General features: G+C 35.7%; 1 long non-coding RNA gene across 1 annotated transcript; it reads left to right on the forward strand.

Moving 5' to 3' along the window:
• The first annotated feature begins 1572 nt into the window (after window positions 1-1572).
• LOC116578910 lies at window positions 1573-23225 on the forward strand. The gene is made up of 3 exons (XR_004281086.1): window positions 1573-1671; window positions 22741-22748; window positions 23213-23225. It is a non-coding gene; the product is annotated as an uncharacterized LOC116578910 (long non-coding RNA).
• The last annotated feature ends 707 nt before the right edge of the window (window positions 23226-23932 follow it).

The following is a 23932-nucleotide window of genomic DNA, read 5'->3' on the forward strand; positions in this document are numbered from 1 at the left end:
ATGGAAATTAGAGTACACTTACCATTAATGAGAGCTGAGTGATGCATAGAATTGTTGAATCACAGTATTGTAAACCTGAAAATATAAACCTTAACTGTATGAAACTATATTGGAATTAAAATTCAAAACTTTTTTAAAATTTTATTTTATTTTTTCAGTGTTCCAAGATTCATTATTTATGCATCACACCCAGTGTTCCATGCAATACGTGCCCTCCTTAATACTGACCACCAGGCTCACCCATTCCTCCACCTCCATCCCCTTCCCTTCCAAAACCCTCAGTTTGTCTTTCAGAGTACACAGATTCTCATACTTCATCTCCCCCTCCAATTTCCCCCAATTTACTTTTCCTTTCCTTCTCCCAATATCCTCCTTGTTATTCCTTATGCTCCACAAGTAAGTGAAACCATATGATAATTGACTCTCTCTGCTTGACTTATTTCACTCAGCTTAATCTCTTCCAGTTCTGTCCATGTTGATACAAACGTTGAGTATTCATCCTTTCTGATGGAGGCATAATGTTCCATTGTAATGGGAGAAGATATTTGCAAATAACACTACAGACAAAGGGCTGATATCCAAAATCTATAAAGAACTCTTCAAACTCAACACTCAAAAAACAGATAATCATGTCCAAAAATGGGCAGAAGACATGAACAGACGCTTCTCCAAAGAAGATATAAAAATGGCTAACAGACACATGAAAAAATGGTCATCATTATTAGCCATCAGGGAGATTCAAATCAAAACCACATTGAGATACCACCTTACACCAGTTAGAATGGCCAAAATTAACAAGACAGTAAACAACAAGTGTTGGAGAGGATATGGAAAATGGGGGACCCTCTTACACTGTTGGTGGGAATGCAAGTTGGTGCAGCTACTTTGGAAAACAGTGTGGAGATTCCTTAAGAAATTAAAAATAGAGCTACCCTATGACCCTGCCACTGTACTACTGGGTATTTACCCCTAAAAACTTTTTTAAAGTATTACTGTCATATATACAATAAATTAATTAAATATAAGTGTATAATGTGATTGGCTTTTACACTATATATACCTGTGATACCATTGCTACAATCAAGATAATAAACCTATTTATCACCCCAAAAGTCATTTGTGCCCCTGTTTGGACCCCCCCTTAATTCTGCCCCTTTTCATCCCCAGGCAACATTTATTTATTGTCACAATAAACTGATTTTCATTTTCTAGAGTTTTATATAAATGGAGTCTTATAGCATGTATTTTTTTTTTGGTCAGGCTTATTTCACTCAGGATAGTTATATTGAGATCCATCCATATTGTTCCATATAACAGTAGTTTACTACTTTATCTGCCAAGTGGCATTCCATTTTATATGTTGCACTTCATCTATTCATTTAATGATATACATTTGAGTTGTTTCAAATTTTTGTAATTACACATAGAGCTACTATGAATGTTTGTATATAATTCATGTATGGATATATGCTTTCTTTTCTCTTGGATAATACAATGGTGGATCATAGAGTAGTTGTATGCTTAACTTTCTTTTCTTTAAAAATTTTTTATTTAAATTCGGCTTAGTTAACATACAGTGCATTATTAGTTTCAGGGTAGAATTTAGTGTTTCATGGGCTGCATACAACACCCAGTGCTCATTACGTCAAGTGTCTTCCTTAATGACCATCAGTTACTACATCCCCCCACTGACCTCCCCTCCACCAAACCTCAGTCTGTTTCCTACAGTTCAATATCTCTTATGGTTTGACTCCCTCTCTATTTTTATTTTATTTCATTTTTTATTCCCTTCCCCTATGTTCATGTTTGTTTCTTAAATTCTATGTGTCTGAAATCATATGGTATTTGTTTTTCCCTGACTTATTTCACTTAACATAATACCCTCCAGTTCTCTCCATGTCATCACAAATTGCAAGATGTTGTTCCTTTTGATGGCTGAGTAATATTCCATTGTAGACATATACCACATCTTCTTTATTCATTCATCTGTTGGTGGACATCTGGGCTCTTTCTATGATTTGGTTATTGTAGACATTGCTGCTATAAACATTAGTTTATAAACATAAACATATGTGCCCTTTTGAATCTCTATGTTTATCTATATGGATAAATACCTAGTAGTACATTTGCTGGGTCATAGGGTTGTTCTAATTTTAACTAATTTTAACTTTAAGTTCTAATTAGAACTTTTTAAGTTCTAATTTTAACTTTCTTTCTATTTTCCAGAGTGGCGGCACCAGTTTGTGTTCCCACCAACAGTGTAAGTGGGTTTCCCTTTCTCTGCATCCTAGCCAAGATGTTTTTCCTGACGTTAATTTTAGCCATTCTGACCAGTGTGAGGTGGTGTCTCACTGTGGTTTTAATTTGTATTTTTCCTTATGCTGAGTGATGTTGAGTATTTTTTCATGCCTCTGTTAGCCATTTGTATGTATTCTTTGGAGAAATGTCTGTTCACGTCTTCTGCCCATTGCTTGACTGGATTTTTGGTTTTTTGGTTTTCAGTTTAAGTTCTTTACAGATTTGTGGATACTAGCTCTTTACCTGGCAAGACTTTTGCAAATATCTTCTCCCATTCTGTCAGTTGCCTTTTAGTTTTGTCGACTGATTATTTTGCTGTGCAAAATTTTTTTATCCTGATGAAGTCCCAGTAGTTCATTTTTGCTTTGGCTTTTCTTGCCTCTGGAGAAGTTGTTTCGATTGAGGTCAAAGAGGTTGCTGCCTGTGTTCTCCACTAGGATTTTGATGGATTCCTGTATCATATTTAGGTCTTTCATCCATTTTGAGATTATTTTTGTGTATGTTGTAAGAAAATGGTCCGGTTTCATTCTCCTGCATGTGGCTGCCCAATTATTTCAACACAACTTGTTGAAGAGACTGTCTTTTTTCCATTGGATATTCCTTCTGGCTTTGTCAAAGATTAGTTGGTCATAGAGTTGAGGGTCCATTTCTGGATTATCTCTTCTGTCCCATTGATCTATTTGTCTATTTTTGTATAAGTACCATACTGTCTTGATGATGACAGCTTTGTAATACAGCTTGAAGTCTCGAATTGTGATGCTTCCAGCTTTCTTTTTCAACATTTTTTTGACTAGCTGTTGTCTTTTCTGGTTCCATACAAATTTTAAGATTGTTTGCTCCAGCTCTGTGAAAAAATGCTGATGGTATTTTGATAGATATTGCATTGAATGTGTCAATTGCTTTGGGTAGCATAGACAGTTTAAATGTTTGTTCTTCCAATCTATGAGTATGTAATGTTTTTCCATTTCTTTGTGTCTTCCTCAGTTTATTTCATGAGTGTTCTATAGTTTTTGGAGCACATATCTCTTACCTCTTTGGCTAGGTTTATTCCTAGGTATCTTAAGGTTTATGGTGCAATTATAAATGGGATTGATTCCTTGATTTCTCTTTCTGCTGCTTCGTTGTTAGTGTATAGAAATGCAACTGATTTCTGTGCATTGATTTTATATCCTCCCACTTTGCTGAAGGACCCAAATTTGCTTAGTCTAGCAATTTTTTGCCGGAGTCTTTTGGGTTTTCCACATAGATCATGTGATCTGCAAAGAGCGAACATTTGACTTTTTTGCTGATTTGGATGTGTTTTATTTCTTTTTGTTGTCTGATTGCTGAGGCTTGCACTTCTAGTCCTATTTGAACAAGAGTGGTGAGAGTGGACCTCCCTGTCGTGTTCCTGATCTTAGGGGAAAAGCTCTCAGTTTTTCTCCTGTGGAGGATGATATCTGCTATGGGACTTTTGTATTTGACTTTTATGATGTTGAATATGCTTCCTCTATCCCTACAAGGTGGAGGGTTTTTACCAAGAAGCGATGCTGTATTTTGTCAAATGCTTCTTCCGCATCTGTTGAGAGGATCATGTGGTTCTTGTCTTTTCTTTTATTAATGTGGTATATCACATTGGTTGATTTGTGAATGTTGAACCACCCCTGCTGCTTAGGAATAAATTCCACTTAGTCATGGTGAATAATCCTTTTAATGCACTGTTGGACTATTAGTTAGTATCTTGGTGAGAATTTTTGCATCCATGTTCATCAGGAATATTGGTCTGTAATTCTCCTTTTTAGTGGGATCTTTGTCTGCTTTGGGGATCAAGGTAATAGAATGAGGCCTAATGGAATGAGTTTGTAAGTTTTCCTTTCATTTCTATTTTTTGAAATAGTTTCAGAAAAACAAGGTATTAATTCTTCTTTAAATGTTTGGTAGAATTCCCCTAGGAAGCCATCTGGTCCTGGACTCTTGTTTGTTAGGGATACAAAAAGACTGAAATTATACCATGCATATTTTCAGACCACACACAATGCTGTGAAACTTGAAGTCAACTACAAGAAGTAATTTGCAATATCCACAAATACATGGAGCTTAAAGAGCATTCTATTAAAGAATGAATGGGTAACCAGGAAAGTAAAGAATAATTTTAAAAATATATGGAAGGAAATGAAAATGAAAACACAGCTATTCAAAACCTTTGAGATACAACTAAGGCAGTCCTCAGAGGGAAGTATGTAACTATATAGGCCTTCCTCATGAAACAAGAAAAGTCTCAAATACACAACCTAACCTTACACCTCTAGGTACCTTACACCTTTAGGTGTTCTTTGGGAAAAAGAACAGCAAATAAGGCCTAAATCCAGCAGGAGAAGATAAATAATAAAGATTAGGACAGAAATCAATGAAACAGAAATTAAAAAACAAAAAACAGTAGAACAGATCAACAAAACTAGGAGCTGGTTCTTTGAAAGAATTAATAAGATTGATAAACCCCTGGCCAGATTTATCAAAAAGAAAAGATAAAGGACCAAAATAAATAAAGTCATGAATGGAAGAAGAGATATCACCACCAACACCAAAGAAATGCAAACAATTATAAGAGAATATTATGAGCAATTATATGCCAACAAATTAGGCAATCTGGAAGAAATGGATAAATTCCTAGAAACATATAAACTACCAAATTGAAACAGGAGGACATAGAAAAGCTGAATAGACCCATAACCAGCAAAGAAATTGAATCAGTAATCTAAACTCTCCCAGCAAACAAGAGCCCATGGCTGTATGTTTAACTTTTGAAAAAACCGCAAGACTCTTTTCCAAAATTGTATCATACACATTTCACCAGCAGTGTGATTTTTTTCAGTTTCTCAACATGTCAGTATTTGGTGCAGTCAATTTTTTTTTCAATTAAGAGATATACATGGTATTTCATTGTTGTTGTTTTCTTTATGTGACTTATTGAGGTATAGTTTATATTTAAAATTTACCCATTTTAAGTGTACAATTAAATAACTTTTAATAACTTAATGGGGTGCTACAATGATCATCATATTTCAGTTTTAGAACATTATTAGCCTCCTAAGAAGATCTCACATGTTCATTTACTATTAATCCATTTTCCCTTCCAGCCCTAGGCAATGAATAATTTTTCTCTGTGTGTATAAATTTGCCTTTTCTTTAAATTTCATATAAATAGAATCATACAGTGTGTAGTGTCTTACATCTGACTTCTTTCACTTAGCATGTTTTTGAGGTCCATCCATGTAGAAGTATGTGTCAGTAGTCTTCTTTTTCATTGCTAAATAGTATTCAGCTGCACACATACACCACATTATGTTTATCCATTCACATGTTGATAGAAATTTAGGTTATTTTCTGTTTTTGGCTATTATGAATAGTGCTGATATAACAACTACATGCAAGTCTTTATGCATAAATATATTCGTATTTCTCCTGGGAGTGGAATTGATGAGTTGCATGGTAGGTTTATGTTGGCTTTCTTAAAAAATTGTCAAACTGTTTGTCAAAGTGGCTGTACCATTTTACATTCCCAGCAGTGATATGTGAGAGTTTCTATCTCCACATCTTTGCCAACATTATTATCTGTCTTATCTTTTATAGCCATCCTAGTAGTTATGAAATGGCATCTTATTGTGACTGTAATTTGCATTTTCCTATTGACTAAAGATGTTGAGCATCTTTTCGTATGCTGTATCATTTTTGATGAAATGTCTGTTCATATATTTTGAATATTTTTTTTTAATTGCTTGTTTCTCGTTATTGAATTTAGAATGCTTTTACATGTTCTGGATAAAAGTGTTTTATTTAATGTGTGACTTTCAAATTTTTCTCCCTGTCACAGCTTTCTTTTTCTTACAATGTCCCTAAAAGAGCAAAAGTTCTTATTTTGATAAAATTCAATCTCAATTTTTTTCTTATGGGTTACGATTTTTATGTCATATTGAGAAATCAATGCCTAGCCCAAGAATATAAATATTTTTCTCCTTTTTACTTTAACTAATTTTAATGTTTTAGAATTTATATTTAGTTCTATGTTTTGAGTTACTCTTTCTAGTTTATGCAAGGTATGTGTTGAAGTTCATTTTTAGTGAAGTTCATTTGAAGTGCATTTCCAGTCCTAGTGTTATTTGTTAAAGAAGACTATACTTTTTCTATCAGATTTCACTTATACCTTTGTTGAAAATCAGTAGTCCATATAACTATGGGTCTATTTTTGGTCTCTCTACCCTGTTCCATTGATTTACTTGTCTGTATTGACAATACTACACCATCTTTATTACTATAGCTTTATGGTGTGTCTTGAAACCAGGTAGTTTAGTCTTCCAAATTTGTTCTTTTTCAAAGTTCTTTTGGTTATTCTAGGTTCTTTGCATTTCTGTGTGAATTTGGGAATTGTCTTGTCAATTTTTACCAAAAAAAATATGCCTTTTGGGATTTTGAGTAGAGATTGCATTGATTCTGTTAGTCATTTAGGACAGAATTGACATGTTAACCATATTGAGTTTTCTGATCTATAAACATGCTATATCCCTCAATTTATTTAGGCTGTCTTTAACTTCTCAGCAATGTTTTATAGTTTTCATTGTACAAGTATTGTACATCTTTTTGTCAGCTTTATTCCTGAGGATTTTATATTTTCTATGCTATTGTAGGCAGTTGTATTTTAAATTTCAAATCTATTTGTTACTTGTACATAGCATAGAATGAGTTGAAAGTATTCTTTCCTCTTCAGTTTTCTGAAAAGTTTGTATAGGACTGGTATTTATTTCTTAAGTGTTTGATAGAATTCTCTCATGAAGTAATCTGAAGCTAGAGTTTTCTTTGTGGGAAGATTTTAAAATCAGATTAAATTCTTTAATTAAATATAGGACTTTTGAGCTCTCCCTTTCTTCCTGAGTGAATTTAATTTGTATTTTTCAAGGATTTTTTTTATACTTTTTGAATTTATTGTTACAGAGTTTTAAAAATAATATTCTTTAACTATTCCTTTAAATTACTTCCTTATGTAGCTGTAGTACCATCATCTTTTTAATTCTTATTTTTGGTAGTTTTTGTCTTCTCTCCTTTCTTCCTAATCAGGATGAGTGGAGGTTTATCAATTTTATTGATCTCTCTGAAGAACCAGGTTTGGTCTTCTAATTTTTTTCTATTCTTCTTTTTTTCTTGTTTCTATTTTATTGAATTGTGCTCTAAACTTTATTAGCTCTTTTCTTTTCATTGTATTGGGTCATATTTACTGTTCTTTTCTTATTTCTTACTATGGAATCTAAGATCCTTGGTTTCTTTTCTTTTCTTTTCTTCTATAGACATTTCATATTATTTCCCCCTGAGCACTACTTTAGAGATACTCGACAAATTTCGATATGTTGTGTTTTCATTTTCATTCAGTTCAAAATAATTTCAAGTTTTCTTTTGGATTTCTTCTTTAACCCATTCTGTTGTTGTTTTTAAAAAGTGCATTGGTTTCCAAATATTTGTAAATATTTGTGAATTTTTAAATATTTTTCTGGTATGAATTTCTTAATTTAAGTCTGTTGTGAGCAGACAATGTAACATGGATCACTTGAATCCTTTTAAATTTATTGAGATTTGTTTTATGGCATAAAGGACAGTCTATTGGTAAATGTTACATTTGTACATGTAAAGAATGTATATCTGCTGTTGTTGGGTGGAACATTCTGTAAATGTCAATTAGGTCAAATTGGTTGATAGTGTTCAAATCTTCTAAATCTGTACCAATTTACTGTTTACTTGTTCTATCCATCATTGAGAAAGCGGTGTTTAAATCTCTGACTATAGTTGTGCATTTATCTATTGCAGTTCAACCAATTTTTGCTTCATGTGTTTTGCATTCATTTAATGCATTTAAAATCTTGTTATTAGGTGCATAAATATTTAGGATTATTACTTCCTTTTTTAATATATTATGTCCTTTTGATGATTTGACTCTTCATCACTATGAAATGACCTTATTTATCCCTGATAATTTTATTGTCTCTAAAATGTACTGTGTCTGATATATTAACTATAACTACTTCAACTTTCTTTGATATATGTTAGCATGGTATATATTTTTGTATTTAAAAAAAAAACTACTTTGCAATTTTACATTTAAAGTACCTATCTGAGAAAACAAATGAACATATGGAAGGGGGAAAAGAAAAATAGGACGGAGGGAAACAAGCCTTATGGCTTGAAAGAATACTTTCAACTCATTCTATGCTATGTACAAGTAACAAATAGATTTGAAATTAAAAACACAACTGCCTACAATAGCATAGAAAATATGAAATCCTCAGGAATAAAGCTGACAAAAGATGTATAAGACCTGTACAATGAAAATTAAGAGACAAGATAATGCCAGAGAACAATCTGAGGGTTGATGAAGGAGGTGGGTGAAGAATGAGCTAGATGGGTGATGGGTATTAAAGAGGGCACTTGTTGTGATGAGCACTGGGTATTGTATGGAAGTGATGAATCACTGAAGTCTACTCCAGAAACCAATATTGTAGTATATGTTAGCTAACTAAAATTTAGATTAAAAAAATAATGTACTTTTCTGTAGACAGCAAGTAGTTGGACTTATTTTTTATTCATTATGAAAACCGTTGCCATTTTATTAGGGTGCTGGGCCATTTAAATTTCATGTAACTTTGATGCCTTATTTATTTTCATACAATCAATTTTTTTAAGTATAGTTGACACACAATGCCACATTAGTTTCAAGCGTACAACACAGACTCAACAACTCTATTTATTATGCCATGCTCACCTCTTAGTGTCTAATTTAAATTTATCATCATTCTATTAGCTTTGCTTGTTCAAGCTCTTGTTATTTTTTTCCTCTTTTTTTTTTACTTTCTTCTGAATTGAATATTTTTATTCCATTTTATCCTTTTCCTTAGTTAACTAGTTATTTCTCTTTGATTTTTATATTAGTGGGATTTTTAAAGTGCTTAGAGTGTACATCTTTAATTTATCATGAACTACCTTCAAGTGATATTGTACTGCTCCTTGTATAGTATAAAACTTCCAAGGAAATTCTTCTATTTCTCCCTTTCCAGCCTTTGTAGTATTATTGTCATATATTTTCCTTTTATTTATGTTTTAAATACAATACCACATTATATTTTCATTTAAACAGCCCATTGTAGTTGTAAACTTATTTTATATCATTTGAGGGAGGTGTAATTTGGAGAAATTGATTACTACATAGTCATCAGCTACCTGGATATCCACCATAATATATCTTAATGAAATGGCATAATATATCTTAATGAAATATCTTGGAAAGATAGACATATTTAATCTGTTTATCCCAGGCAAGATCAAGTGTTTACAGTGTGCTAGAAAGTAATTGTATTTTGAAAGATACTCATTTTATAGAGAGCATTTTGAAAATAAAATACTTTAAAATATTGATTTCATGATTTGGTTTTGTAGCTATACAATCAGTAAATATAAATTGGAATGATGTCAGCATAACACAAAAGTTGTGTTAGTTTATAAGTGCTTGTTCCCACAATGTAAATATTTAAGAGCACCTAAGTATAATGTATGTAACACAATTGAGCATATCATGCTTTACTATCAGACATGATGTTCATTCATTCCATGTTTTGCCTCTTGATTCAGTTTGACATAAGCCCTTGCAAACATAACTCAGAACCTGAATTGGGGATGAAGACAAGAAAAACATATCTTAGGAGACACATATGTACGATTAACTTATAGTTCGGTGTGGTAACCACCATAACTGAACGGAAATCAAAGGGATCAGATACAAAACACCTGTCTGAAAAATCCGGAAAAGTTAACTGAACATAACAAGATAAAATAAAAATAAACTAGAGGCATTAGTTTTAAATGCTGAAAAGGAGTTTGTCAGAGCAGAAAGGTGTATAAGTCATGCCATGCACAGGGAATACTAGGTATAAAGCGAGTTTTAGAATGAATAGATCAAGTATACTGAGAGGAATTGTTGTGAATAGTGTACAATGTAATTTTGGGGAGAGGTTCTAAAAGAGGCCAAATAGATAGTCTAAATCAAAAGTGAAACACGTCTTTTATATCATGAAAAGAAATTTTGACTTCATTTTTTAGGGCAGAGATTCTTACTCTGATTTCCATGTCCTACCACTTGCCCCATAGGTTTTTTTTTTTTATATTTAATTTTTTATTTTTTATAAACATATGTTTTTATCCCCAGGGGTACAGGTCTGTGAATCACCAGGTTTACACACTTCACAGCACTCACCAAAGCACATACCCTCCCCAGTGTCCATAATCCCACCCCCTTCTCCCAAACCCCCTCCCCCCAGCAACCCTCAGTTTGTTTTGTGAGATTAAGAGTCACTTATGGTTTGTCTCCCTCCCAATCCCATCTTGTTTCATTTATTCTTCTCCTACCCACTTAAGCCCCCATGTTGCAATGGAGGTTCCTCAAAATGTTGAAAATAGAACTGCCCTATGACCCAGCAATTGCACTATTGGGTATTTACCCTAAAGATACAAACGTAGTGATCCAAAGGGGCACGTGCACCTGAATGTTTATAGCAGCAATGTCCACAATAGCCAAACTATGGAAAGAACCTAGATGTCCATCAACAGATGAATGGATCAAGAAGATGTGGTATATATACACAATGGAATACTATGCAGCCATCAAAAGAAATGAAATCTTGCCCCATAGTTTTTATAGGTGGACTTTAAGGAAATCAGTAAATGCAGAAATTGATTGAAAAAGATATATGTTTGTTCTGTTCAAAGAATATGTTAATTTAGTCTATATTGTTGAATTTACTGGCATAAAGTTGGTAGTCGTGTTCCCATATTATCCTTCAATATCCTAGAATCTATAGTAATGTTCCCCTTTTCATTACCATTATGTTAATTTGTGTTTTGTCTACTTTTAAAATCATTCTTATTAGGGATTTATCACCTTTGAAATCTTTTCAAATAACCAACTTTTGGCTTTGTTGATTTTCTCTATCGTTTGTCCATTTCCTATTTCATTGATTTTCGCTCTTTATCAGTTTCTTCATTTTACTTACTTTGCACTTCTTTTCTTGGCTTCTTCTGGTGGAAGTTTAGATCATTTAAGTCTTCTTTTCTAAAATAAGCATTAAATCAATTGTTTTTTTCTTCTAAGCATTGCTTTAGCTGCCTCCCACTACTCCTGATATTTTGTTTTATATTGTTATTCACTTCAAAATATCTCCTAATTTTACTTGTATTTCTTCTCTGACTCATGTGTGTTTAGAAGTCCATTTAAGTTCCACATAGCTAGGAGATTTTTCTGTATAGCTTTTATTATTTTTATTATTAATTATTTATTATTATTATTTCTAATTTAATTCTGTGATCATAGAATCATGAAACACTCTGTATGATTTAATCTTTTGACATCTACTGAGACTTGTTGTATGGCCTAGCATACGACATATTTAGTCAAATGTTCCATATGCCCTTGAAAAGTATTTGTATGTTTAAAATTTCTTTTACTATTCTCTCTTTAGTCTTGCCAATTTTTGCTCCATATACTTTGGTGTTCTGTTATTAGGCATATACACATTTAACATTCTTATGTGTTTTTTGTTAATTGACCATTTTATCATTATAAAATGACCTCTACCTATGGCAGTACTACTTGTTTTGAAGTCTACTTTGTGTCATATTAATATAGTCACATTTGCTTTCTTATAATTAATTCTTGAACATGATTTCCTTTTGCATTCCCTCATCTTTAGTATATCACTGTCCTTATATTTATATACATTTCTTGTAAATACTGTATAGTTGTATCTCTTATAAAAAATTTCATTCTGACCATCTCTACTTTTTAACTGTAACATTTATCCTGTTTATATTTAATGTTAATATTAATAAGGTTGAGTTTATGCCTACCGCCTTGCTATTTGCTTTGTTTTTGTTCCATCTGTTCTTTGTTTCTTTGATTCTCCTTTCCCGAATGCTTTTAGATTGACTATGTTTAGGTATATTACTTTATCCTTTTTTTTTTTAAACTTTATCATTTCTTTTAAACTATGTCCCTTCTTTTTCCCCCCAATGGTTGCATTATGTACTATAATATGCAATCTTAACTTAGCATAGTCTATCCTGAATTATTATTATATTCACTCACATATAAACTAAGAATCAACATTATAATTCCATTTTCCCCTTCCATACTTTGTGCTGTTTTTGTCATATATTTTATTATCCTTATTATGTATTTTATAAGCTCTTCATTAAATCTTGTTATTTTTACTTTCAACAATCACTTGTCAAAGGAATTAGAAAAATGTTAATCCACTCTTCCTTTTCTCAATCTATTTCCAGTGCTCTTCATTCCTTCCTACAGAGTATTTTTGACATTATCTCAATTTTTGTTTATCCTAAAATGTCTTTGTTTTGCCTCCATTTTGAGAGATCATTTCACTGGCTATATAGAATTCCAGATTAATAATTTTCTTTTTTCAGCACTTTAAAAATATTATTCCATTTTCTTCTGGTATTCATTGCTTCTTATGAGAAGTCATCCATAATTCTTTTTTTTTTTTAACATTTTTTTTTTTTAATTTCCAGCATAACAGTATTCATTATTTTTGCACCACACCCCGTGCTCCATGCAATCCGTGCCCTCTATAATACCCACCACCTGGTACCCCAACCTCCCACCCCCCGTCCCTTCAAAACCCTCAGATTGTTTTTCAGAGTCCATAGTCTCTCATGGTTCACCTCCCCTTCCAATTTCCCCCAACTCCCTTCTCCACTCTAAGTCCCCATGTCCTCCATGCTATTTGTTATGCTCCACAAATAAGTGAAACCATATGATAATTGACTCTCTCTGCTTGACTTATTTCACTCAGCATAATCTCTTCCAGTTCCGTCCATGTTGCTACAAAAGTTGGGTATTCATCCTTTCTGATGGAGGCATAATACTCTATCCCCAGGGGTACAGGTCTGTGAATCACCAGGTTTACACACTTCACAGCACTCACCAAAGCACATACCCTCCCCAATGTCCATAATCCCACCCCCTTCTCCCAAACCCCCTCCCCCCAGCAACCCTCAGTTTGTTTTGTGAGATTAAAAGTCACTTATGGTTTGTCTCCCTCCCAATCCCATCTTGTTTCATTTATTCTTCTCCTACCCACTTAAGCCCCCATGTTGCATCACCACTTCCTCATATCAAGGAGATCATATGATAGTTGTCTTTCTCTGCTTGACTTATTTCGCTAAGCATGATACGCTCTAGTTCCATCCATGTTGTCGCAAATGGCAAGATTTCATTTCTTTTGATGGCTGCATAGTATTCCATTGTGTATATATACCACATCTTCTTGATCCATTCATCTGTTGATGGACATCTAGGTTCTTTCCATAGTTTGGCTATTGTGGACATTGCTGCTATAAACATTCGGGTGCATGTGCCCCTTTGGATCACTACGTTTGTATCCTTAGGGTAAATACCCAATAGTGCAATTGCTGGGTCATAGGACAGTTCTATTTTCAACATTTTGAGGAACCTCCATGCTGTTTTCCAGAGTGGCTGCACCAGCTTGCATTCCCACCAACAGTGTAGGAGGGTTCCCCTTTCTCCGCATCCTCGCCAGCATCTGTCATTTCCTGACTTGTTGATTTTAGCCATTCTGACTGGTGTGAGGTGATATCTCATTGTGGTTTTGATTTGTATTTCCCTGATGCCGAGTGATATGGAGCACTTTTTCATGTGTCTGTTGGCCATCTGGATGTCTTCTTTGCAGAAATGTCTGTTCATGTCCTCTGCCCATTTCTTGATTGGATTATTTGTTCTTTGGGTGTTGAGTTTGCTAAGTTCTTTATAGATTCTGGACACTAGTCCTTTATCTGATATGTCATTTGCAAATATCTTCTCCCATTCTGTCAGTTGTCTTTTGATTTTGTTAACTGTTTCCTTTGTTGTGCAAAAGCTTTTGATCTTGATGAAATCCCAATAGTTCATTTTTGCCCTTGCTTCCCTTGCCTTTTGCGTTGTTCCTAGGAAGATGTTGCTGCGGTTGAGGTCAAAGAGGTTGCTGCCTGTGTTCTCCTCAAGGATTTTGATGGATTCCTTTCGCACATTGAGGTCCTTCATCCATTTTGAGTCTATTTTTGTGTGTGGTGTAAGGAAATGGTCCAATTTCATTTTTCTACATGTGGCTGTCCAATTTTCCCAGCACCATTTATTGAAGAGGCTGTCTTTTTGCCATTGGACATTCTTTCCTGCTTTGTCGAAGATTAGTTGACCATAGAGTTGAGGGTCTATTTCTGGGCTCTCTATTCTGTTCCATTGATCTATGTGTCTGTTTTTGTGCCAGTACCATGCTGTCTTGATGACGACAGCTTTGTAATAGAGCTTGAAGTCCGGAATTGTGATGCCACCAACGTTGGCTTTCTTTTTCAATATCCCTTTGGCTATTCGAGGTCTTTTCTGGTTCCATATAAATTTTAGCATTATTTGTTCCATTTCTTTGAAAAAGATGGATGGTACTTTGATAGGAATTGCATTAAATGTGTAGATTGCTTTAGGTAGCATAGACATTTTCACAATATTTATTCTTCCAATCCAGGAGCATGGAACATTTTTCCATTTCTTTGTGTCTTCCTCAATTTCTTTCATGAGTACTTTATAGTTTTCTGAGTATAGATTCTGTGTCTCTTTGGTTAGGTTTATTCCTAGGTATCTTATGGTTTTGGGTGCAATTGTAAATGGGATTGACTCCTTAAATTTCTCTTTCTTCTGTCTTGCTGTTGGTGTAGAGAAATGCAACTGATTTCTGTGCATTGATTTTATATCCTGACACTTTACTGAATTCCTGTATAAGTTCTAGCAGTTTTGGAGTGGAGTCTTTTGGGTTTTCCACATATAGTATCATATCATCTGCGAAGAGTGATAATTTGACTTCTTCTTTGCCGATTTGGATGCCTTTAATTTCCTTTTGTTGTCTGATTGCTGAGGCTAGGACCTCTAGTACTATGTTGAATAGCAGTGGTGATAATGGACATCCCTGCCGTGTTCCTGACCTTAGCGGAAAAGCTTTCAGTTTTTCTCCATTGAGAATGATATTTGCGGTGGGTTTTTCATAGATGGCTTTGATGATATTGAGGTATGTGCCCTCTATCCCTACACTTTGAAGAGTTTTGATCAGGAAGGGATGCTGTACTTTGTCAAATGCTTTTTCAGCATCTATTGAGAGTATCATATGATTCTTGTTCTTTCTTTTATTGATGTGTTGTATCACATTGACTGATTTGCGGATGTTGAACCAACCTTGCAGCCCTGGAATAAATCCCACTTGGTCGTGGTGAATAATCTTTTTAATGTACTGTTGAATCCTATTGGCTAGTATTTTGTTGAGTATTTTCGCATCTGTGTTCATCAACGATATCGGTCTATAGCTCTCTTTTTTGGTGGGATCCTTGTCTGGTTTTAGGATCAAGGTGATGCTGGCCTCATAAAATGAGTTTGGAAGTTTTCCTTCCATTTCTATTTTTTGGAACAGTTTCAGGAGAATAGGAATTAGTTCTTCTTTAAATGTTTGGTAGAATTCCCCCGGGAAGCCGTCTGGCCCTGGGCTTTTGTTTGTTTGGAGATTTTTAATGACTGTTTCAATCTCCTTACTGGTTATGGGTCTGTTCAGGCTTTCTATTTCTTCCTGGTTCAGTTGTGGTAGTTTATATGTTTCTAGGAATGCATCCATTTCTTCCAGATTGTCAAATTTATTGGCGTAGAGTTGCTCATAGTATGTTCTTATAATAGTTTGTATTTCTTTGGTGTTAGTTGTGATCTCTCCTCTTTCATTCATGATTTTATTTATTTGGGTCCTTTCTCTTTTCTTTTTGATAAGTCGGGCCAGGGGTTTATCAATTTTATTAATTCTTTCAAAGAACCAGCTCCTAGTTTCGTTGATTTGTTCTATTGTTTTTTTGGTTTCTATTTCATTGATTTCTGCTCTGATCTTTATGATTTCTCTTCTCCTGCTGGGCTTAGGGTTTCTTTCTTGTTCTTTCTCCAGCTCCTTTAGGTGTAGGGTTAGGTTGTGTACCTGAGACCTTTCTTGTTTCTTGAGAAAGGCTTGTACCGCTATATATTTTCCTCTCAGGACTGCCTTTGTTGTGTCCCACAGATTTTGAACCGTTGTATTTTCATTATCATTTGTTTCCATGATTTTTTTCAATTCTTCTTTAATTTCCCGGTTGACCCATTCATTCTTTAGAAGGATGCTGTTTAGTCTCCATGTATTTGGGTTCTTTCCAAACTTCCTTTTGTGGTTGAGTTCTAGCTTTAGAGCATTGTGGTCTGAAAATATGCAGGGAATGATCCCAATCTTTTGATACCGGTTGAGTCCTGATTTAGGACCGAGGATGTGATCTATTCTGGAGAATGTTCCATGTGCACTAGAGAAGAATGTGTATTCTGTTGCTTTGGGATGAAATATTCTGAATAGATCTGTGATGTCCATCTGGTCCAGTGTGTCGTTTAAGGCCTTTATTTCCTTGCTGATCTTTTGCTTGGATGATCTGTCCATTTCAGTGAGGGGAGTGTTAAAGTCCCCTACTATTATTGTATTATTGTTGATGTGTTTCTTTGATTTTGTTATTAATTGGTTTATATAGTTGGCTGCTCCCACGTTGGGGGCATAGATATTTAAAATTGTTAAATCTTCTTGTTGGACAGACCCTTTGAGTATGATATAGTGTCCTTCCTCATCTCTTATTATAGTCTTTGGCTTAAAATCTAATTGATCTGATATAAGGATTGCCACTCCTGCTTTCTTCTGATGTCCATTAGCATGGTAAATTCTTTTCCACCCCCTCACTTTAAATCTGGAGGTGTCTTCGGGCTTAAAATGAGTTTCTTGGAGGCAACATATAGATGGGTTTTGTTTTTTTATCCATTCTGATACCCTGTGTCTTTTGACAGGGGCATTTAGCCCATTAACATTCAGGGTAACTATTGAGAGATATGAATTTAGTGCCATTGTATTGCCTGTAAGTTGACTGTTACTGTATATGGTCTCTGTTCCTTTCTGATCTACCACTTGTAGGCTCTCTCTTTGCTTAGAGGACCCCTTTCAATATTTCCTGTAGAGCTGGTTTGATATTTGCAAATTCTTTCAGTTTTTGTTTGTCCTGGAAGCTTTTAATCTCTCCTTCTATTTTCAATGATAGCCTAGCTGGATATAGTAGTCTTGGCTGCATGTTTTTCTCGTTTAGTGCTCTGAAAATATCATGCCAGCTCTTTCTGGCCTGCCAGGTCTCTGTGGATAAGTCAGCTGCCAATCTAATATTTTTACCATTGTATGTTACAGACTTTTCCCGGGCTGCTTTCAGGATTTTCTCTTTGTCACTGAGACTTGTAAATTTTACTATTAGGTGACGGGGTGTGGGCCTATTCCTATTGATTTTGAGGGGCGTTCTCTGAACCTCCTGAATTTTGATGCTCGTTCCCTTTGCCATATTGGGGAAATTCTCCCCAATAATTCTCTCCAGTATACCTTCTGCTCCCCTCTCTCTTTCTTCTTCTTCTGGAATCCCAATTATTCTAATGTTGTTTCATCTTATGGTGTCACTTATCTCTCGAATTCTCCCCTCGTGGTCCAGTAGCTGTTTGTCCCTCCTTTGCTCAGCTTCTTTATTCTCTGTCATTTGGTCTTCTATATCACTAATTCTTCTGCCTCATTTATCCTAGCAGTGAGAGCCTCCATTTTTGATTGCACCTCATTAATAGCTTTTTTGATTTCAACTTGGTTAGAGTTTAGTTCTTTTATTTCTCCAGAAAGGGCTTTTATATCTCTCGAGAGGGTTTCTCTAATATCTTCCATGCCTTTTTCGAGCCCGGCTAGAACCTTGAGAATTGTCATTCTGAACTCTAGATCTGACATATTACCAATGTCTGTATTGATTAGGTCCCTAGCCTTCGGTACTGCCTCTTGTTCTTTTTTTTGTGTTGAATTTTTCCATCTTGTCATTTTGTCCAGATAAGAGTATATGAAGGGGCAAGTAAAATACTAAAAGGGTGGCAACAACCCCAGGAAAAAATGCTTTAACCAAATTAGAAGAGATCCAAAATCGTGACGGGGGAGAAAGGGGATAAAAAGAGGTTCAAAAAGGAAGAAAGAGAAAAAAAGAAAAAAGAAAAAAAAAAAGAAAAAAGAAAAGAAAAGAATTAAAAAAAAAAAAGGAAAACACCTAAGAAAAATGTAAAAAAGAAAAAATGTATATATTAGATAAACTAGTAAAAAATCGTTAAAAAAGAAAAAGGTAACAGTTAAAAAAAAAAATTTTTTACCCAAAGGCGAGAAAAAAAAAAACAAAAAATGAAAAAGAAAAAAATTAAATTAACTGCAAGACTAAAAAAAAATCACAGGGAAAAAGCCATGAGTTCCGTGCTTGGCTTTCTCCTCCTCCGGAATTCTGCTGCTCTCCTTGGTATTGAAACCGCACTCCTTGGTAGGTGAACTTGGTCTCGGCTGGATTTCTTGTTGATCTTCTGGGGGAGGGGCCTGTTGTAGTGATTCTCAAGTGTCTTTGCCCCAGGCGGAATTACACCGCCCTTACCCGGGGCCGGGGTGAGTAATCCGCTCGGGTTTGCTTTCAGGAGCTTTTGTTCCCTGAGCACTTTCCGTAGAGTTCCAGAGGACGGGAATACAAATGGCGGCCTCCTGGTCTCCGGCCCGGAGGAGCCGAGAGCCCAGGGCCGCACTCCTCAGTGCGCCCTCAGAGAACAGCGCCCAGTTACTCCCGTCTGCCTGACCTCCGGCCGCGCTCCGAGCTCTCCGAGCCTGCGACCAGTTCAAGGTAACACCGAGCTGTGAGCTTACTGTCGGCTCTGTCTCTGTAGCCGGCTTTCCCGTTCCAATACCCGCAAGGTCTGCGACACTCAGACACCCCTGCTCCTTCTGTGACCCTGCGGGACCTGAGGCCACGCTGAACCCGCGTGGGCTTCGCCCCGGTTTAGCCTCTGGAGCGATGTCCCTCAGCGGAACAGACTTTTAAAAGTCCTGATTTTGTGCGCCGTTGCTCCGCCGCTTGCCGGGAGCCGGCCCCTCCCCCCGGGGTCTATCTTCCCGTCGCTTTGGATTCACTTCTCCGCGGGTCCTACCTTTCAGAAAGTGGTTGTTTTTCTGTTTCCAGAATTGCTGTTCTTCTTCTCTTTGATCTGCCAATGGATTTTCAGGTGTTTGCAATCTTTAGATAAGCTATCTAGCTGATCTCCGGCTAGCTGAAGCAGTCTCAGCCTGCTACTTCTCCGCCATCTTGACTCCTCCCTCAGAAGTCATCCATAATTCTTATCATTGTTTCCCTTCTGGGACTTCAATTATGTATGTGTTAGACTGCGTGATATTGTTGTATGAGTCACTGATAATTTGTTCAATTTTTTTTTTCAATCCTCTTCCTATTTGCCTCAGTTTGTGTCATTTCTCTTTTTTTCATATTTCCTTAACATTCCCCATGCAGTTGATCTTTAAGTTTTCAGTTTCTCTGTTGAAATTACCTTTCTGTTCACCGATTCTGCTCATCGTGTTCTCTAGGTTTTTGAACATACTTATATTAGTTTGAGAGTCTGCTCTGCTAATTACATTATCTGAAGCACCTGTGTTTGTGTTTATCTCTTGATCATGTGTAATATTTTCTTTCTTTATGTGTCTCATGATATTTTCTTATATGCCAGACATTGTGTATGGAAGGAAAGATATGGTAGTATAATTTTTTTGTTTCATTTGGCTCTTTCTTTTTTTAAATATTTTATTTATTTTTTTGAAAGAGAGAGACACAGTGAGAGAGGGAACAGAAGAAGGGGGGGTGGGAGAGGGAGAAGTAGGTTTCCAGCTGAGCAGGGAGCCCAATGCGGGGTTCTATCCCAGGATTCCAGGACCATGACCTAAACCGAAGGCAGCCGCTTAATGACTGAGCCACCCAGGTGCCCCTCATTTGTCTTTTGCTGCAAGAGCCTGAACTCTTTGTCTGATATCTAAGGTGATAATTCAACTTTACTAAACAAATATTACTAGAAGTCAAGTTAATCTGTGGTGAAGCTACAGTTTTAATAAAGATTATCTCTTCTTGGCTAGCCCAATGCTCTATCTTTCAGGCTGCCTCCATTGAGAAATTAATCCTTTTTATCTTGTTAGTATTGGGCTTAGAGGGTTTTGGCCTGCAGTTACAGCTAATTTCCATTCATCTTTTTATTTAGCTGCACTAGAGTCCTAAATTCCAGGTACCTGAAGAATGTAATATATTAATCAAATTCTTTATTCTTTTAAGCCCTGCCTTCATTGTTGCTCTCTCAGCAAAATTTGGGGTGGAAAAAGAATTATTATGCCAAATAAACTAGTGGTGGATATCAGGCTCCTCCAGACTCTAGTCTTCTCCCATCACTATTGCTCGTAGCTTAATTGATTTCCTCTTGACCCCACAAAATCTCTCCACTTTTCATAGACTTTTTTTTCTGCTGTTGTTGCTGCTAACCTTTGAAATGAGTTCATCAAGATGACCTTACATCCACCACTCTTTCCTAGTCTACATTAGTATGAGTTTTATTTTATCTGTTATTTTTTTTCTTGTTACCATGGAGAAAAACGTAACAAGTTTATGATTTTAGAAAATTTTCAAGCAGTTGTATGACCTTGGATTAAAGAGGTGAATGGAGACAGTGAAACTTGTTGTAGGGGATTGTTATAATCTGGACTAAAGACAATAACACGAACCAAACATATTATAGAAAACTGTAGAAGATTGAACTAATCTGAAACATCAGGGTCTATATGGCAATCTGGGAGTACTTTAGAATGGAAATTAATAATGGGAAATAAGATTACAAGGTTGTCTAGGAGCCAGTTTATAAACCTAACAGGATTTTTAATATTTAGTAGATCCCAAGGATTTCTGAGCAAAGAGGTTTAGAAAGTAGTGTTTTAAAAATACGAGTCTAAGAAGGGCAAGGAAAATGGATTGAAGAGGAATAAAATAATTTATTCTTAAAATGAATTGTAGAAAAAGAAAATCAGATGGAAAGGATATTGGTATAATATGCAAGACTTATTAAGTCTTAAATCAGGGTAGTATAGCAAGAATGAAGATGGAAAAACAATAATGATAGGCACTAATAATTTTTTAATAAATTTATTCATTTTTTAAATAAACATATAATATATTTCTATCCCCAGGGGTACAGGTCTGTGAATCGCCAGGTTTACATATTTCACAGCACTCATTATAGCACATACCCTCCCCAATGTCCATATCCACACCACCCTCTCCCATCCCCCCTACCCCCAGCAACCCTCAGTCTGTTTTTTGAGATTCTTTTATGGTTTGTCTCCCTCCCAATCCCACCTTCTTTCATTTTTTCTTTTCCTACCCCCAACCCCGCCCCCCACATTGCATCTCCACTTCTTCATATCAGGGAGATCATATGATAGTTGTCTTTCTCTGATTGACTTATTTCGCTAAGCATAATACCCTCTAGTTCCATCCACGTTGTCGCAAATGGCAAGATTTCATTTCTTTTGATGGCTGCATAGTATTCCATTGTGTATATATACCACCTCTTCTTTATCCATTCATCTGTTGATGGACATCTAGGTTCTTTCCATAGTTTGGCTATTGTGGACATTGCTGCTATAAACATTTGGGTGCATGTGCCCCTTCGGAGTACCACGTTTGTATCTTTAGGATATATACCTAGTAGGCAATTCCTGGGTCATAGGGTAACTCTATTTTCATTTTTTTGAGGAACCTCTACATGATTTTCCAGAGTGGTTGCACGAGCTTGCATTCCCACCAAAAGTGTAAGAGGGTTCCCCTCTCTCCACATCCTCGCCAGCATCTGTCATTTCTTGACTTGTTAGTTTTAGCCATTCTGACCAGTGTGAGGTGGTATCTCAATGTGGTTTTGATTTGTATTTCCCTGATGCCGAGTGATGTGGAGCATTTTTCATGTGTCTGTTGGCCATCTGGATGTCTTCTTTGCAGAAATGTCTGTTCGTGTCCTCTGCCCATTTCTTGATTGGATTATTTGTTCTTTGGGTGTTGAGTTTGCTAAGCTCATTATAGATTTTGGATACTAGCTCTTTATCTGATATGTCATTTGCAAATATCTTCTCCCATTCTGTCAGTTGTCTTTTGGTTTTGTTAACTGTTTCCTTTGCTGTGCAAAAGTTTTTGATCTTGATGAAATCCCAATAGTTCATTTTTGCCCTTACTTCTGTTGTGTTTGGCAATGTTCCTAGGAAGAAGTTGCTGCGGTTGAGGTCAAAGAGGTTGCTGCCTGTATTCTCCTCTAGGATTTTGATGGATTCCTTTCTCACATTGAGGTCCTTCATCCATTTTGAGTCTATTTTTGTGTATGGTGTAAGGAAATAGTGCAATTTCATTTTTCTGCATGTGGCTGTCCAATTTTCCCAGCACCATTTGTTGAAGAGGCTGTCTTTTTTCCATTGGACATTCCTTTCTGCTTTGTCAAAAATTAGTTGACCATAGAGTTGAGGGTCTATTTCTGGGCTCTCTACTCTGTTCCATTGATCTATGTGTCTGTTTTTGTGCCAGTACCATGCTGTCTTGATGATGACAGCTTTGTAATAGAGCTTGAAGTCTGGAATTGTGATGCCACCAACTCTGGCTTTCTTTTTCAATATTCCTTTGGCCATTCGAGGTCTTTTCTGGTTCCTTATAAATTTTAGGATTGTTTGTTCTATTTCTTTGAAAAAAATGAATGGGATTTTGATAGGGATTGCATTAAATGTGTAGGCTGCTTTAGGTAGAATAAACATTTTCACAATATTCGTTCTTCCAATCCATGAGCATGGAACATTTTTCCATTTCTTTGTGTCTTCCTCAATTTCTTTTATGAGTACTTTATAATAGTTTCTGAGTGTAGATTCTTTGCCTCTTTGGTTAGGTTTATTCCTAGGTATCTTTTGGTTTGGGGTGCAATTGTAAATGGGACTGACTCCTTAATTTCTCTTTCTTCTGTCTTGTTGTTAGTTTAAAGAAATACAACTGATTTCTGTGCATTGACTTTATATCCTGACACTTTACTGAATTCCTGTACAAGTTCTAGCAGTTTTGGAGTGGAGCCTTTTGGGTTTTCCACATATAGTATCATGTCATCTGCAAAGAGTGATAGTTTGACTTTTTCTTTGCCGATTTGGATGCCTTTAATTTCTTTTTGTTGTCTGATTGCTGAGGCTAGGACTTCTAGTACTATGTTGAACAGCAGTGGTGATAATGGACATCCTTGCCGTGTTCCTGACCTTAGCGGAAAAGCTTTCAGTTTTTCTCCATTGAGAATGATATTTGCAGTGGGTTTTTCATAGATGGCTTTGATAATATTGAGGTATGTGCCCTCTATCCCTACACTTTGAAGAGTTTTAATCAGGAAGGGATGCTGCACTTTGTCAAATGCTTTTTCAGCATCTATTGAGAGTATCATATGGTTCTTATTCTTTCTTTTATTAATGTATTGTATCACATTGATTGATTTGCAGATGTTGAACCAACCTTGCAGCCCTGGAATAAATCCCACTTGGTCGTGGTGAATAATCCTTTTAATGTACTGTTGGATCCTATTGGCCAGTATTTTGGAGAGAATTTTTGC

The sequence above is a fragment of the Mustela erminea genome, chromosome 19 (genome assembly GCF_009829155.1).
Source record: "Mustela erminea isolate mMusErm1 chromosome 19, mMusErm1.Pri, whole genome shotgun sequence".
NCBI classification, from domain to species: domain Eukaryota; kingdom Metazoa; phylum Chordata; class Mammalia; order Carnivora; family Mustelidae; genus Mustela; species Mustela erminea.